Raw genomic sequence first — 16,564 nt, forward strand, 5'->3', positions numbered from 1 at the left:
CATGAGCACAGACCTCAGAAGGCTGAGAGGGTTCCTGCAGATGACTCACAAGGTTGAGAAAACCCTCTCAGCAGCAGCGACGTGCCGTCAGTTTACGCCAGTTCACCTTGTTTCGACAGCAAAGCCTATTAGGCTGACTAAGGGGGTATGAGGCACAAGAAATACCCAATCCCAACACGAGATTAACGTTTACGTCATTCTCCTTTTGTGGGTATGTGCACTCCATGAGCAGGCACACGCAACACAGCACGGCTCTGCACTCACCACAGCGGCATCCTACCAGCCGTACTCTGTCTCCGTCTCAGTTTTTGGTCACTTGACAATAGATGGTGGATATTTTCCATGTCAACAAATATGACTTCTGTGTTTGCAAATTATTAGAGAATCCATAAAGTATTTTACTAATCTTCCACTGTTGCACATCTAGGCTATTTCCAATTTCATGCTATTATAAATATGGATACAGTATATACATATTTGTGCATATTTTTTAATACACATTTCTGATAAATTCCTTGAAGTAGAATCACTGGGTCAGAGGGCATGGATATTTTTAAAGACTTTTTACCATGTGGCCTAGCCCATAATAGTTACATCAACAAAGCCCATAACTTATGATCTTTTGAGGTCTTTTCTAACTTTATTATTCTATAATTCTCTCATTCTAATATGGAAGTATCCATGACTAGCATAAACCACAATAAATAGATTGCTTATAACCATATCCAATAGTTCTAAATAGTATATACTTTTGAAACAAAACAGCCATTTTACTTTAATAACAGCCCTACCTAAATAAAGGAATAATATGTTTTTCCATATTTATGATCCATAAGAACAAATTTGTAGCAACCTAAAGATTGATTATTTTAGACTTTAAAATTTAAGCGAAACATTCCTATAACTGCTATTCATCACCAGTTTTAATATATTATTCTAGCATGTCTTTAGACTCACAAAGACTTTCGTCTATAAATCCACCCTCCACAGCTATTTTATTTGGAGGAGAGTGTAATGCACATGACAAATGATTCATTGCTCCTAGAACAACGTAATATCATTCTGGAACAAAAGGAAAGAAAAATAGCAACAAACATCGTTGTGATATTTTTGAGTTTGCACTTATTTGATTCTTCGACAGCGTTCTCATCTATCATATTTTCTGTTTTGTTCCACTATTCTAGTCAGATCTTTAATGGCAAAAAAGAATGTTTGAAATCTTACATATGGGCTCAGATATTTAACAACTCAAGCAATTGTTACAACATTTAATCTATTGTTTGGTGAAAGATTAGAAAATATGAAGTCACTGTAACAAAGCCAACATGAGGTTTTCTGAAAGGCTTCAAGTTCAACATTCATCACAGACGCTTACTGAGTACCTTCTCTGTTCTGGGTACAGCTCTAGGCGCCAGAGAGAATGCGGTGAACCAGACAGTCACCATTCCTGACCTCACGGAGCTTGCAATTAAGAACCATACTCCAGTGGAAATAATGAAATGAAACGAAATGAAATTAAAAGATATTAACCTCTCTGGGGTCACTTCCTTTTTGAACAATGAAGGGCCTGGTGCTGGATTAACATTTTTCTTTTTCTGTCTCCTTTCTTGTTACTTCGCTTTATTTAAGAACCATGCATCGTGACTCCTGCCCCTCCCAGCCCTGCCCTAAGCATTCTGGCACATAAATGTTGAAGGCTGCCTTTGATGCTTGATTATCTGTGTCACATCTGACAAGTGATAGACTGAAGTAATCTCTGTTACGACAAATGGATCTTTTATGACTAATTTTTATAAAATATAAGTCTTTGGCAATTTAGATCATGGGCCTAGAGAACATCTAGTAATACACAATTGTTGTAATTAGTTTGCAAAATCTTAACCAAAACCAGACATTTGATTGGAAATTCAGAAGTTTTAACACTGCTTTGAAAAATACTTCCTCACAATGTTATCTTTCTCATAATGAAAAAAAGAAATAACATCTGATATGTCAAAGGTTTGTTGAAAGCACGGATATTTTGTTTCTTTGTGATAGGTCTTCCAAAAGCTCCGCTTTGAGCTTGTTAAGATCTTCTGCTAGAAGTTTCAAGTTGTAAGGAAGCACTTGTTCATCTTTCGCTTCCTTCATTGCTTAAGAGACAGTTCTTTGGAGTGTCTGATCAGCTTGATGAAGAATGTTAGTTGAACAAATAGTTCGGTCTGTTTCCTTTTGTTCCACATTGTCCTCAACATATTTTACCGGATTTTCCAGAGTGGTCAGCAATAAATAGTCAACTCTGGGCTGGCCTCAGAACATGCTGAATTGTGAGGCTGTTGTGTTCCCAAGCATTTTTCTCAGGGTTGAGCTCTTCTATCTTTCTTCCCATCAGGTGGATGGTCTCCGCATGGAGTGGGCAGGGTCTGTGCCCATTCCTCTGTAAACAGGTCTGGAGAGAACAATCTAAAAGGAGCTGGCAAAAGCCTAATGAATATTTTTGAGCCAGTTGTTAGACTTCGTATCTCATACTTTGGTAATAAAAGTTGTCATCTAAAATCAAAAGCAAAGATCTAAAAAGAGCAGGCTTCTTAAGAGGTAGCGAGACTGGGCCTCAAGTGCTGCAGGAGATAGGAGATCTTGATCTTTTAAGCAGGTTATAAATCTTACCACATGGCTTCAGTCCTGTTGGGTGGGGCAGCCACCTGACATCCATAAATGACAGCCAGCAAGAAGTATTCTTAGTACTTCAACAGCTCCTGTCGAAGCAGTTTCCTCGGGGATGGCAATGGCCGTGGGCTCGCCTCCTCGAGGAACGCATGTGCGCGCTCCTTTGGTGTCCTCGCTGGCCTTCCTGTTCTCCCCTGAGACTGTGGCTGGGAGCGTTGCCCCGGCCCCGGACTCCAACCGTACCCTGGATTAACTTTTAAGGAAAAGCTCAAAAAAGTGATTTGATAGATCGCATCCCAACCCAAATGCATCCATTTTTATAGCAGAAAACAACGTAGAAGTAGCATAAATAACCAACATACCTATTTTAATTGATATCGACCGTACCCTCGATCTCTCTCCAACTGATGAGCAGCCCCCATTTTCATATGTCCGCAGTACATAGAGAGCCTCTGAAAAGCTCAGCTTTTGGCAAAACAGGACTGGTGTCAGTGACCCTAGAACCGAAGAGGTTGGTGTTGGCTTCTGCGGCAAACTGGTCCCAGGTAAATTTGTGAGGGTAACAGCCACTTATCAGTGGTGCCCTCTCCTCTGCTCGGTGAGAAGCCTCTCTCCCACCGTCTGCATCCAAACTCACATGTTTGCCACCCTTTCCTCATCAAAAGGTTTTCCGTAACCAATCTGATATTAATGCCCAGAGATGTGAATTTTAGCAGGAAAACGAAGCTTTACGTCAAAGAGATAGCACTAAATAAGCAATTTAGGACATTGGTAAGCCTATAGAACATATTTGGGCCGAACAAAAGAAAACTAGTAACAAAAATTATTTGGGGTTGATGCCGGCATCAGGTCACACAGCCGGAAAAGCCCAAATTTTGGAGGGCAAAACACACCGGGATTCAAATTCTTTGTGAGTTTCAGTTTCTTCAGGAACAAAATGGGGATAATGGCATCTGTTTTATGAGAGAATATCTATTTTATAAGGTCTGATCTACTTAGAGTGTGGATTAAGTATGATAAATAATGTCTATAAAGTACATGGACCACTGTCATTGCTCAATAAATATTGGCTATTGTCGTTATGCCTTTGAAGTAAGATCACAAAGGTGGTTGTAAATTCTGCATAAGAGCAATTCTTCTATCTCTTTTCCCATCTGTACTACAATGGGATACAACAGGGTTCTTGAACTGACTTTGAACTCCAATAATTTGGAATACTAGTTGGAAAATATGGAAGATATAGTGGGAAGAGTAGACCAGTTTTTTTTTTTTACTTCTGTGTATTTTTCTAGAGTAAAGCTGTGGGTTTTTTTAAAATACTTAATTTGCATTAGAATCATTCAGGAAATCCCCTTTTTTTATGTTAGTTTATTCAGCACATATCGACTGCAAACATATTATAAGTCCACATATTCTTTACTCAGGAAACTCGTTTTTAAATGCAAAATCTGGGCCCCATTCCTAAGGAATTCTGATTCAGAAGATCTTGGGCAGGCCCCAGGGAATCTGCATTTTTAAAAAGCACCATAGGTTCCTGGAGAAAGTGTGCCTTGGTTTCTGCTCTGAGAATACGCTGTTTTGGAGAAGTCTCTTTAAGGGGCCTTTTGGTAATTGAACGGAAAAGCAAACTTTCTTTCAGAAATGGAAAGAATTAAGACAATAAAGCAAAATTGATCGGCAGAGTAAAATTAAAGTGAGATAAAATTGTTAGTGAGATAAAATCTTAGCAGATTTTTTTTCTATTAGGAAACGCTTCCTTGTTCCAAATATAGATTTAGACTACTATGAATCTGGACATGATTTTTCTTCCCAAAGAATTACAAGCCAGGAGAGCTGGAGCTGAAGTGGATAGGAGCAGCAAGACTAAGAGGTCCAGATTATTTTGCAGATGTAAAACCAGCAAAGGGTTGGGGCTGGAAGGACCAAAGCCCTTCCAGTTTTATGATGACTACTGGTGTTGCTTCAGACCAAAGGCTTTGAACTTTAGAAAAGGTGCTTTTGTTACGTTGGATCGTGATGCATGGTTCTATTGGCAGTAGGACTGAGATCTTGCTGTAAGTCGGGGCTTCTTGGACGGTCACCCATCCTGGAAGGTAGAAGTTCCTGAACTGCAAAGTCCTCATTTGCAAGTTGATTGGGGTTTGAGCTCTGGGAGAAGAAAACTGGTCTCGAACGCTCTTCTTGTTGGGGAAGCCACCAGCTGTTGCAAAATGGTGTCCTCAGGCCAGAGACTAAAGAAATGGAACTAGTACACTCACTCCCCTTTGGAGGGGCTCTTTGTATGACTCAGCTGGAAGGTTCTGGCTTTTATTTTTGCTCTTTTACTTGTTTCTTCCTGTTATCTCCACTCCTTCTGTAAAGATGGGCACATTCAGTAGATTTTCAACTCCCAAATGTTGACCCAATGCCATGTTTGAACTTGGCAGATGAACATCCTACCTGCACAAGGCTTTCTTTCTAACTTTAAATCTGAGGTCTAAGGGATTTGAAGGAATGAGCTGGTGTCCAAACTGGACCAGGTTGTATGGGGGCTGCGGTTTACACAAAAGGCCAGCACTCCTCTAAGCACCTGGCAGGATTTGCTCCAGACCTAGAAAGATCTCACCATTTAATCCCTCTTGAGGCTACTGATGGTTTCTTCCTCTCCCCGCGCTATAGAAAATCCTTTTCTAAGTTTGACTAGTTCAGTACACATTTTTACTAATGCTCTTGAAGAGCTTACATATGAGTAGTTTCAACCCTAAAATATTATAAAAGAAATTCTGCTCTTTCCAGACAAAAACATTGACTTCTACTAAAAGTATAAGTAGAAACTGCCTGATCAGTTTTGATGAAAATGAGAATTGTTTATAATTAGAAATTACTTTTTTGGCATCCACACAACCACCATCTGCTCTCTTTAAGCAACCTCAACCCACCATCTTTTTTTAATTTAAGACAAAAATTTTCCATTCCAGTAATACCTACTTCTATTAGAAATTTAGAAAATAAAAATAAATATAAATATAAGGAAAAAAAATTTGTCTATAGTCACACAAATACATTGTGATGTATTTTCCTTTTAATGCATACATTTGACATAGTTGCAATTACTTAGTATATATAAAATTGCATATACTGTTTTTTTTTTTAATCTGATTTTAAAATATCTGCTAACCCAATGAAGCAGGAAAAAAAAATATCACTTTGAGGTCTACTGCCCAGGCATATGATCCCTTACTTTGTCTTTGGGTGCATTTCCTGATAATTCTTTTTTCATACTTTTTTTTTAAAAAACATAATTGCAATTATGTTGGATTAAAGATTTGTTAATGCAGAAACATTTGCAGATTCTGCAAGAGAGAGATTATGAAGAGGATCAATGATAGATCATCTGGGTTACATGGTGGTTTCATAGTCTTTCCCAATTAAACCTCAATGACTCAGGACTCTCGGTATGACTTTTCAAGGCACAGAAAGGCATCGTTCATGTCCCATGGTAGAAGAAAAAAAACCATCATGTTGCACTATGTCATTCTGCTCTTGAGTGAGGGAAAGCACCTTTTAAACAGAGTGACTAACGTTGTTAGCAAGTTCTGGAAAAGAACACTCTCCGGTACTGTTGTCAGTGGCCTTTAAACATGCTAACGATTTCCTCTGAACTGGAAGTTGAGAGATGTGGCTCAATAAGCCCATTTCCTGGCACTGGACAGTAAATGGTGAAGCCATAGGAGAGCCTTGTTGCAGGAAGTGCAGTAGGGCCAGGCTCTGCCCCTTCACTTGGAGCCCCAGCTGGAGCTCTTGATTTCAAGTTTGACCTGAATAGGTGAGGGATCCTCTGCCCTTTTAGCTACCACTTACTCTTTCTTAATTTTTACCTACAACTTGGTCATCTGAATATATTTTCTAGTAATTTCCACAAGTAGGATACAGGGATGATTTGTGTTCTGAGATGTCACATACTTAAGAATGACATATACAACTATACACACACACACACACACACACACACACACACACACACACACACACACACGAAATTTTGATGTCATGATCCTTCTCCCAAAGTCCGCAGATATATCTTCATGGTCTTCTAGAATTCACTATTGTAGAAGCCAAATCTGAGGTAAGCCTGATTTGTACCCTTTTGTAGGTAACCTTGTGGTCTCTCTGCTTTTTGGATTATTCTTTCATTTTTAATTTGGTGATTTTTCTAGAATATGTGTAACGGAGATACCATTTTTGTAAACCACCCACTATATTTTCTCTCTGTGTCATCTAGTTTATTATTTTTTTCCCTTTCTCCTGCAGTCCTTCTACCATGAAGGCCAGTCTGTGACGCCCGTAATTCCCAGGGATAGAGAAGTCGGCATTAAAGAAGGTTCTAGTGTACAGAAGGAGAAAGATACGTTGTGTCGATGCTGTCGGAAGAAACAACTGGGCCATGACTAAGTTGAAAGAACACACATGGAGTCACTCCAGGGCCTGGAGGTGGCGGCTGACCCGCACAAGCTCAGACTGCTCTCCCCCGAACACTGCACAGCTCACTTCCTCACTTCCTTCAGGACTCTGCTCGCATGTCACCTCCTCAGGGAGGCCTCCTCTGACTATTCTGTCCCCACCGCCACTCCCCGTCCCTGCGTTCCTATCCCTCATACCCTCCCTTGGTTTTCTCCCCAGCACTTACCACCCTGACACAAACCAATTTTCTTCTCTGTTGTCTAGCAGGCTTTTTTCTAGTGCTGCTTTGCTGGGCTGAATTAGATTAGTTCCTGGGTCTTTGTCACTCTGAGTGGCTGGAACACATGAAAAATTTGAGATTTCCCTGTTCGCACTGCAGCACTTTCTTGTGGGGGCCACACCTTCCCAGATCATTGTCACTTTCATCTCTCTCTTTATTTTGCTGAATTTTCTTAGAGTGTCAGTCTCTAAATGGGCAAAAAATTGATACATGTCCTGCTCAAAGGTAGGCTCCACAAGAGCTTATTATTATTTTTTTGTTTACCTTTGTATCTACGGCTTCTAAAACAGTGGTTGGCATGGTACATAGTAGGTATATAATAAATAATTGTTGAGTGACTGTATGAATGTACCTAATGGACAAGTTTGGGAGAGTTTTTTGGAAATGAGAGAGTTTAGTGGGTGAGACAGGGCCCTGACTGCCTCAAAAAGCAGCAGTCATGCTATAGGACAGAGTTCCTATATTTCTACTTGGCCTAGGACTTATATTTATGGCACAAGATGGTGGAAAAGGGATGAGTGCATTTCTGCCTAGATAAACAATCTCATTTTCTAGAGGCAACAACTGGGAAGACCTACGAGATTCTGGAAGTGGGTTGACTGTACTTGTTTTTGATACTGTGAATTTTTGTTTCCTGCACCTTCACGTGAATTGTAGTTGGAAGGTGGACATTGCTCTTTCAAGATTTCTATCTAGATTTGCCATTTCAGACCGGACATCCAGTTATACTTTTAATTTCCTTAATGAACACTTTACCGAGAACAAAAAAGGCAAACTACAGGCAGCTCAATTTATCCCCCAAAGGGCAGGCAAGAGACTGTAAGTCTCCGTTATGTCTGTGCAACAGAGTAGTTTAACAGAGCATTTTGTTATTGCTTCCAAGAACACACAAATACTTTTTACCAATTAATATTGGCCACATTCATTATTCTTATTAAATGTACATTAGAGAGTTTTTACTATTTTTTTTAAAAAGGAGCCTAAATGATTAACTAAAGCATTTAGATACAGATGGCACATAAGTTTTATCCATTTACAAAATGCAAGAAGTGAAGATTAAAAGAAAAGTAACATCAAAACCCACAGAAACAAGAAAAATGCATTTAATTGATTCTTTGGCAATTTGGTGATACTGAGACTTTTTCCCTTTGAAAAGATATAAAATTTCCCTTTTATCTTCCCTGAAGCATGTCAAAATAAATTAGTGACTGCATAATTAACATCCAGGTATTTTGTGATATTTTGATAATGGGTTCCCCCTCTTCTCATCTTATTTTATATTTCAGACCACACATTCTCAGTTTGTTGATAATGCATTCAATTGCAGCCTGAGATTTTTCCAGGTCTAAAGCCAGGTTCACATTTTTGCTTTGAAGAGACAGAAATTCCAAACAAATACAGATGGTCAGACCATAAACTTAATTAAAATTTCTATTTTACTGGATGTTACATTAAATATGGCCATAATGCCAAGAGAAATACATGCAAAATCCATTTATATCCATACCCTGCTGCTTCCACGTAGTATAAAATAACAGAATGCTAAGAAGTATGTGTTTGTGTCTATGTGTGTGAGAGCATGTGTGTGTTAATCCAGCTCTCTCTTTTGGCTTGGCTGTCATACTAGTCATGTTTAGACCAATAAAAGATGGGTTTTAATTAAAATCTGGAATTGGCCAGCTGTACATCTGTTAACTTTTCCTATAGGATTCTCAAGCCCTAATTTAGATACTCTCTAAAGTACTGTGGTTTTCTCCTTTTTGTGCAAATCTGGAATATTTTAATCTTTTCTAATTAGCCCAGAATATTTATTTACTTAGAATTATGTGGAGATAATAATTCATCTTCAGAAGGCCAGTAAAGGACATTCGCAGGGAGATGAAACTGGGCTTTCTGATGAAATTTGAAGAGGAGGAAGAGACCCAGCCCTGTCATGTGTGCATGAGGATTCTCTGTCCTGGAGAGGACAAGTGAGAACGAATAGTCCACTTTGGCTAGAACACTGCAGCCTGGGCAGAGAGGGCTGAAAGGACAGCTGGGGCCACAATGAACAGGTTGGGTGATCCCTGTAATAAGACGTCATCTAGTTTCCATCAGGTTTCTTAGGCCAAATTCCCGGAAAGACAAACTAAGCCCATGGCTTATATGTGAGGACCGTATTGGTGAGTATGATTCCAAGAGGGTAAAGATGCAAACCGAGGAAGAGGGCTGTTTCCAATTGGTCATCACCATGGTCAATTGGCTGCTCTATCCCATAGAATCTTCTGAAGACTGTAATAAAACACATCTCAGGACTCTGCTATGAGCTGAATTGTGTCCCTTCACCCCAATTCATATGTTGAATCCCCAACCCCTAGAATTTCAGAATGTGACTGTATTTGGAGATAGTGTCTTTACAGAAGTGATTACGTAAAATGAGGCTGGTAGGGTGAGCCCTAATCCAATCCGAGTGGTGTCCTTTTAAGAAGAGGACATTTGGACACACAAAAACACTCCAGGGATGTGCGCCCACACACAGGAAAGACCATGTGAGGACACAGCAAAAACGTGGCCATCTATGAGCCAAGGAGAGAGCTCTCAGAAGAAACCACTCCTGCCAACACCTTGATCTTGGACGTCTAGCCTTCAGAAGTGTGAGACAATAAATTTCTGTTGTTCCAGCCACCCAGTCTGTGGTGCTTTGTTATGGCAGCCATAGCAAACAGATATACCCTCTGACAAGGGAGGAGAAAAGGTGCAAGTTTTGACTAACTGACAGCATTTCTGGGCTGTATAGGGTTAGGTGTCAAGCAGTTTCCCCTTGAGTCTCATGCATTGGGGTCAACAGAGATGTCCTAGGCCAAGAAGTCACAGGGGTACAGCTGGATTTAAGGTGAGACCTTAGTGGGTACCAGGTGAGAAGCAGATTGAAACCTGTGTAGGAGTGGGCTGCAGTGGGCGAAGGGCATGTGTGGGAGGGAGGGTGGCTGGAATAAGGGACAGGTAAAGCTGAGAGAAGCTGAAGCAGAGCTGAAGTGGTATCTGATACACGGGGTATTAATGATACCGATGATGTAATAATGATAATAATCAACTAATAATCACTGGATGATGATTGACGAGTGATAATTATTGGGGACATTCTATATGCCAGACACTGGGCTATGTACTTTACATAAACTATCTCATTTAACCCCGGCACCACTCTAAGATTTAAGTAACATTATTATCTCTGTTATACGGATGAGGAAATGGAAGCACTGAGAGATTCAAGAACTTGCCTAAGGTCACAACAGCTACTGCCCAGTAACTAAACTCAGGTTCATTTGAACCTGGATTCAAAGCTTGCATTTTCACTCATATCTCTCTGCTTTCTCTTGATGCTGTGATTCAAACCGTGTTTTTAGAAAGATAAGTTTGAATAGATGTTTTCATTTATTTTAATTTTGAGAAAGTTATTCAACTTTTCAGTGCCTCATTTCGAACCTGTGCACAATAAAAATAGTACCCACCTCCTAGAGTTGCTGTAAGAATTACTTTATTTAATATACGCCAAGTACTTCTTATATTAGGTATTTTTTTTATTATAATGTTTAAAAAGATTGACCAGATATAACTTCTTCCAATAATTCTTATCCATACAAAATTATCGAACATTACACGTGCATCTCAAAATTTCTGCAACACTTCTGTTGTTGTGTAAGCTAAGGGACAGATTTTTCAAAAGTAGTCAAGTGTCAGCTGCTAAACATCACATTGCCGGCATTATAAATGAAGTCACCATTTGGCAAATAATATCTTGGCAGGAGGTAGTTCTCACCAACAGGGAAAATGAAAAAAAAATTAAAGAAAATCTCCACTGTGATTTGTGAAGCATTTCAGACACATGGCTCAGCGATTTTTTCCAACTGCAAAGTTCTTCTCCTCCCATCTTAGAACTCAGAATGCTGAGCTGTGGAGAGGTGAACTATTGGGTAAATCCATTTTTTGCCCCTGTCGCTGTCATTTCTCTGCAGGTGAGGCTGTTTACCAAGGGTAGAAGATAAGCACATCATTCAAACACAGGCAGAGAGGCCAGAGTGTACTGATTGCTTTAACTTCGTGTGGGGAACCCGGCTGAATGGTTGCAATAGTTGTTCTTATCTCATTTCCTCCCTTTCAAGAGTAGATAGAGCAAGTTTCCTTATCTGCGAAATGAGGGGGTTGAACCAGATATCCTCCAAGGCTCTGACATTCTGTGGCTTCAGCTTCTCTTCTCCTTGGGTAATGTTCTTTGTTTTCCAGTGCATTGAACAGACCCAACATCTCTCCATGTTTATTCTAGTGTTGGCTTCTAGGAGAGCAAAAAACGAGGTCTTATATTTCAGTAAGCCTTTACAACTAATGTGCATCCTTTATAAAATCTTCACAGAAACATTCAAAGAATTTCAGATGAAGAGAATGAGACCTAGGAAGTTAAGTCCAAGGTTACACGGCTTGAAGAAAGCAGGGTCTTAAAATAAGTTCTGTCAGTGCAGTGGAATTTGCAGTCTGCCACAGTGCCTTACCACCTTCAGAGAAGGGTCCAGAGTGGACTCTGTTGGTTCTGATTAGGTTATGTGTGTACAACTCTGAACCAATCATTTGGCCAGGCCTAGTCACAGCGTCTTTCTGAAACCTGGGATGGAATCAACTCCCCTGAATCACATAGCTGAAAATGGGAGATGAAAAATCAGGAGCAGACATGGGATAGAGAGAGAATAAATGATACACAGAAAAATAAGAAGATAATTCTTATTATACACAGAAAAAGCATTTTTGCAAAAGCAGTTTTCCCTTGAACCGATGTCAAATCAAATACTAACATTAGAGTGACTGAAGAAACATAACAATAAAAACTCAATTATTTCAAGTACTGAGATTTCTGGAAATCGATGTCCATTTATTTAGTGGGTCAAATGAGACAAGCTCATTCTTCTCTGAGACGTGAAATAAGCATTTGGAGCTTTCCCAATCAGATCAAACTTACAATTATTCTTGGACATCTTATGTCCAAAGTGCTGAAGGTGAAGAAAAATTAGGTGGTCGTATTTCCTGCTTCGACACCTTGACCCTCCCATCAAGTTTTTTGTTTCTTGTTTGGTGACTCCCAGATTTCATACCTGTGAGACTCTATGCTTTTTGGGTGTGCGTCATTCAAATCCACTTTGGCTTAGAGAAGCTGCTCAAAGGGGTTTTTTTTTATAATTGGTTTTGGATTATATTCTGTTGACCAAAACTTTCCCCTCGGTTGTCATGGCAACTTTTATATTGCAAGAGTTAGATGTTAGCTAAGAGGTTTGACAAACAGATGACTTCCAGACACTGGGAGTGATTTAGGACTTTTGAGCTGGGACACAGGGCTTTTGCTGTACTTGAAACCAGTTTACATAATTTGTAAGTCATTTCAATTCAAATAAGCTAACTACTGAACCGACCATGGAGTGTCTGGTTACATCCCCAGTCCCTATAAGGTACTACTCAACTCATTCATTTCTGTTCTTCAAATATCTACTAGTAGTTGACAAGTTAGCCCATAGATGTGGGGGAAAGAAAAATTGCCTGTCATTTTGCAGTTGTTAGCAAGTTGGGTGCTGCTGTACTTTTGTCTCCTAACCTATCCTTCAGTTCTGCCGGCTTCCAAGAACATTAATTGATCCCTCAGGTCAATTACTAACCCCCAGACCCCTAGCCTGAGCCTGGCCCTTATATGCTGTCTTAGGCCACTATTCAGGAAAATATGGTTGGCAAACCACAATTTGTTCATTGAAAGATGTGTTCCTGTTAAATTTAAGATTGCTGTTTTTAAGGCCCTTTGCTTCCTACCCTCATTTAAATTTGCCTTTTAATTATTCTACTTTTAATAAGGCCCTTTGCTTCCTACCCTCATTTAAATTTGCCTTTTAATTATTCTACTTTTCAAATAATTAAATTTGCCTTTCAATTATTCTACTTTTCAAATATATATATATATTCGAATATATAAAATATATATATAAATATATATAAATATAAATATATATAAATATATATATTCGAATATATATATATATATATTTGTTCTTGTTGTCATTGGTGTTTGTGTTTTTATTGGGAGAGTTATCTGTGGTTCCAGTTCTTGAAACTAAAGCCTATTTCTTTAAACTGTCATGTAGAGGTAGAACGGTTTTTAAAAAGCTTTATTGAGGTATGATTTACATATCATAAAATTCACCCTTTTTAAGTATATAATTCAATGAATGTTAGCAAATTTACAGAGTTGTACAACCATAACCACAATTTGATTTTAAGAACATTAACATCCCCTAAAGACCCCAGTGCCCATTTGTAATCACTCCCCTTTTCCACTCCCACCCCAGGCAACCAGTCAGGAAGGATGCTTTATCCTTCTCTACTTGGCTTCACTACTAATTCCTGGAAGTTCCTTTTGAGATTCTGTTTCACCGTTCCAGGAAAAAAGAAACAGACAAAAACCTTTGTTATTTTTTTTCTGGATACGAAAGACATGTTCATTGTGAAACAAATTTAGAATTTAAATAAGTTTTAAAACCATGTGGTTAGTAACAGAAATAACCAGTGTTAGAATTTTGGTATGAAATATTTCAGAGTTTTTCTTTTAAGTGTTTATTGTGGGCAATTTGGAGAGAACTTAGAAGCACAAATCACTGTTAATCTCACTATCCAGAGATAACCTCTGTGTATCAGTTAGCATTTTCAGTGTAATGAATGGCTTCAAAAATCTCACTGACATACAACAATAAGCAATGATTTCTTGCTCACAGTTCTATGGGCAGCTCTGTTTTAGGGTACAGGACAACTTCGGGTGTGTACTACAGGTATTATCTTGTGGCTCGGGCTCAGTGGTTGCCTGGAACATGTCTGCCTGAGGATGAGTGGAAACGTGTGATGCCTCTAAGACCTGAGCTGAGACCTAGCACACTGCTACTTCTGTCCATGCTCCACTGGAGGCCAAAACAAGGTACATGAAGTCAAACTTCAGTGAGTAGGGAAGTAGACTTCTCTCATGGTGTTACTGGGGAAGGAAGTAAATATTTGCTGGACAGTATTTCAGCACACAGATTAATATTTTAATGTTTATATTTTCTTTTTTCCTCCCCTATGTAATAGATTTTTATATAAAAGCTTATTTCTTTCATAAAAATGATTTCTTTTTAATAAGCATATGAAAAGATGTTTAACATCACTAATTGTTACGGAAATGCAAATTAAAATCACAATGAGATACTACTTCTCACCCATTTGGAAGACTAGTATTAAAAAAAAAACAAACAGAAAATAACAAGTGTTGGCAGGATACAGAGAGATTAAAGCCCTTGTGAACCGCTAGTGAGAATGAAAAATGGTGTAGCAGCTGTGGAAAGCACTATGGTGATACTTCGAAAAATTAAAAATTAAAAGTTATGATATGATCCAGAAATTCCGCTTCTTGATATATAACCAAAAGAATTGAGAGCAGGGACTCAAACAGATATTTGTACATCCATGCTCATAGCAGCTTTATTCTCAATAGCCAAGAGTTGGAACTAAGTGTATTTCAGTGCACGGCTGGATAAACAAAATGTGACATATCCAATTAATGGAATATTATTCAGCCATAAAAGGAGATTCTGACACATCAGTGAACCTTGAGGACATTATGCTAAATGAAACAAGCCTGACAAAAAAGGACAAAAACTGTATGATTCTACTTATATAACATCCCCGGAGTAGTCAAATTCATAAAGACAGAAAGTAGAGTGGTGGCTGCCAGGTGTTGGAGGGATGGGGGATGGGAAGTTGTTGCTTAAGGGGCATAGAGTTTCAGTTTTACAAGAAGGAAAAATTCTGGTTGCACAGGAATGTAAACATACTTAATGCCATCGAACTGTACACTTAAAAATGGTCAAAATGGAAAAGTTCATACTATATAAAGTTTACCACAAAAATGATTTCTTTCTTTACATATGGTTTTAATTGTCTTAACATTTCCAAATCAATAAACCTTATTTATAATAGTATTTTAATGATTACAGTTTCTCATAATGTAGATACAACATAATTTATTTAATTTCTTATTACTTTTTCTTTTTTTTCCTTTTTTTTTTTAGCTATTGTAAATAATACCTTTGTTCTCGTCTCTGATTACTTTCTGTAGATAATTTACAGAAATGGAATTATGAGATCAATGGATATGAACATTTAAAAAAGAAAATGTAAAAAATCTGCGTTCTCATTTCTTCATTCACTTGCTATTAATGTATATTACTATTTTAAAAAAATTGGTTTTGGCCATATGAAAAAGGTTATTCCATAGATATTTTAATTTGCATTTCAAAGATTAGTAATAAAGAGGAACATACTTTGATAGAGCCTTTCTTTTTCTCCCTCTCTCCCTCTCGTCTTTCCCTCTATTTCTTTTTTCTCTCTGTGCGTGAATTACGACTTTGACATAGTAAGGTCAGGGCAATGAAAACAATCTATTTGGGGTGCAGGCAATATGGGGGTACATTGCCTATAGACAATTTAAAACTAATAATAAAATCCACTAAAAGTCAGTCTGTACCAGCATTTTAAACAGTCAGTGAGAAAATTCTCCCCGTCTAGCAGGGTCTGACTGTTCCCACGTCTCCCTTTTTTTCTTATTGGCCTATAAAGTTCTCTATATATCGCAGTTATTAAACCTTTGTCTGACATTCATGTTGATATGCATCGTTTCATTTTGTTGATAGTTTTAAAAATTGTTTTGAATCAGTGATTCATTCACATGTTGAAAACTCACAAAGTATAAAAAGGTCACCAAGAAAATGTCTTCCTCTTTTCCTTGTCCCCCAGCTACCTAATTCTCCTCCCCATAGACAACCATTGTGATTAACTTCCTATGTATCCCGCCAAAAAAAGAGTTTATGCAGAAACATTTTCCAATTAATGAAATAGGAGATTACTATAATATTGCTCAGTGCCTTGCTTTTTTTTTTCTTTTAGTAATGGATGTTAGCTTTCTGCAGGTAGCTTAAAACCTTCCTTTTTTTCTGCATACTACTCCAATGTAAGGATGTAGTAATCAATTTTTATCATAATTGATTTTATCATCTCCCTACTGATGGATGTGTATTGTTTTGCACATGTACTAGTATATCTGTAGAATAAATTGCTATAGGTAGAATTTTTACATGAAAAGACTTGTGGATTTTCCTATTTTAT

General features: G+C 38.3%; 1 pseudogene; it reads right to left on the reverse strand.

Moving 5' to 3' along the window:
* Nucleotides 1-1,916: 1,916 nt before the first annotated feature.
* On the reverse strand, nt 1,917-2,957 carry LOC102888821 (annotated as a pseudogene).
* Between the last annotated feature and the right edge of the window lie 13,607 nt (nt 2,958-16,564).

Source organism: Pteropus alecto, unplaced genomic scaffold (genome assembly GCF_000325575.1).
Source record: "Pteropus alecto unplaced genomic scaffold, ASM32557v1 scaffold21, whole genome shotgun sequence".
In the NCBI taxonomy this organism is placed as follows: Eukaryota; Metazoa; Chordata; class Mammalia; order Chiroptera; family Pteropodidae; genus Pteropus; species Pteropus alecto.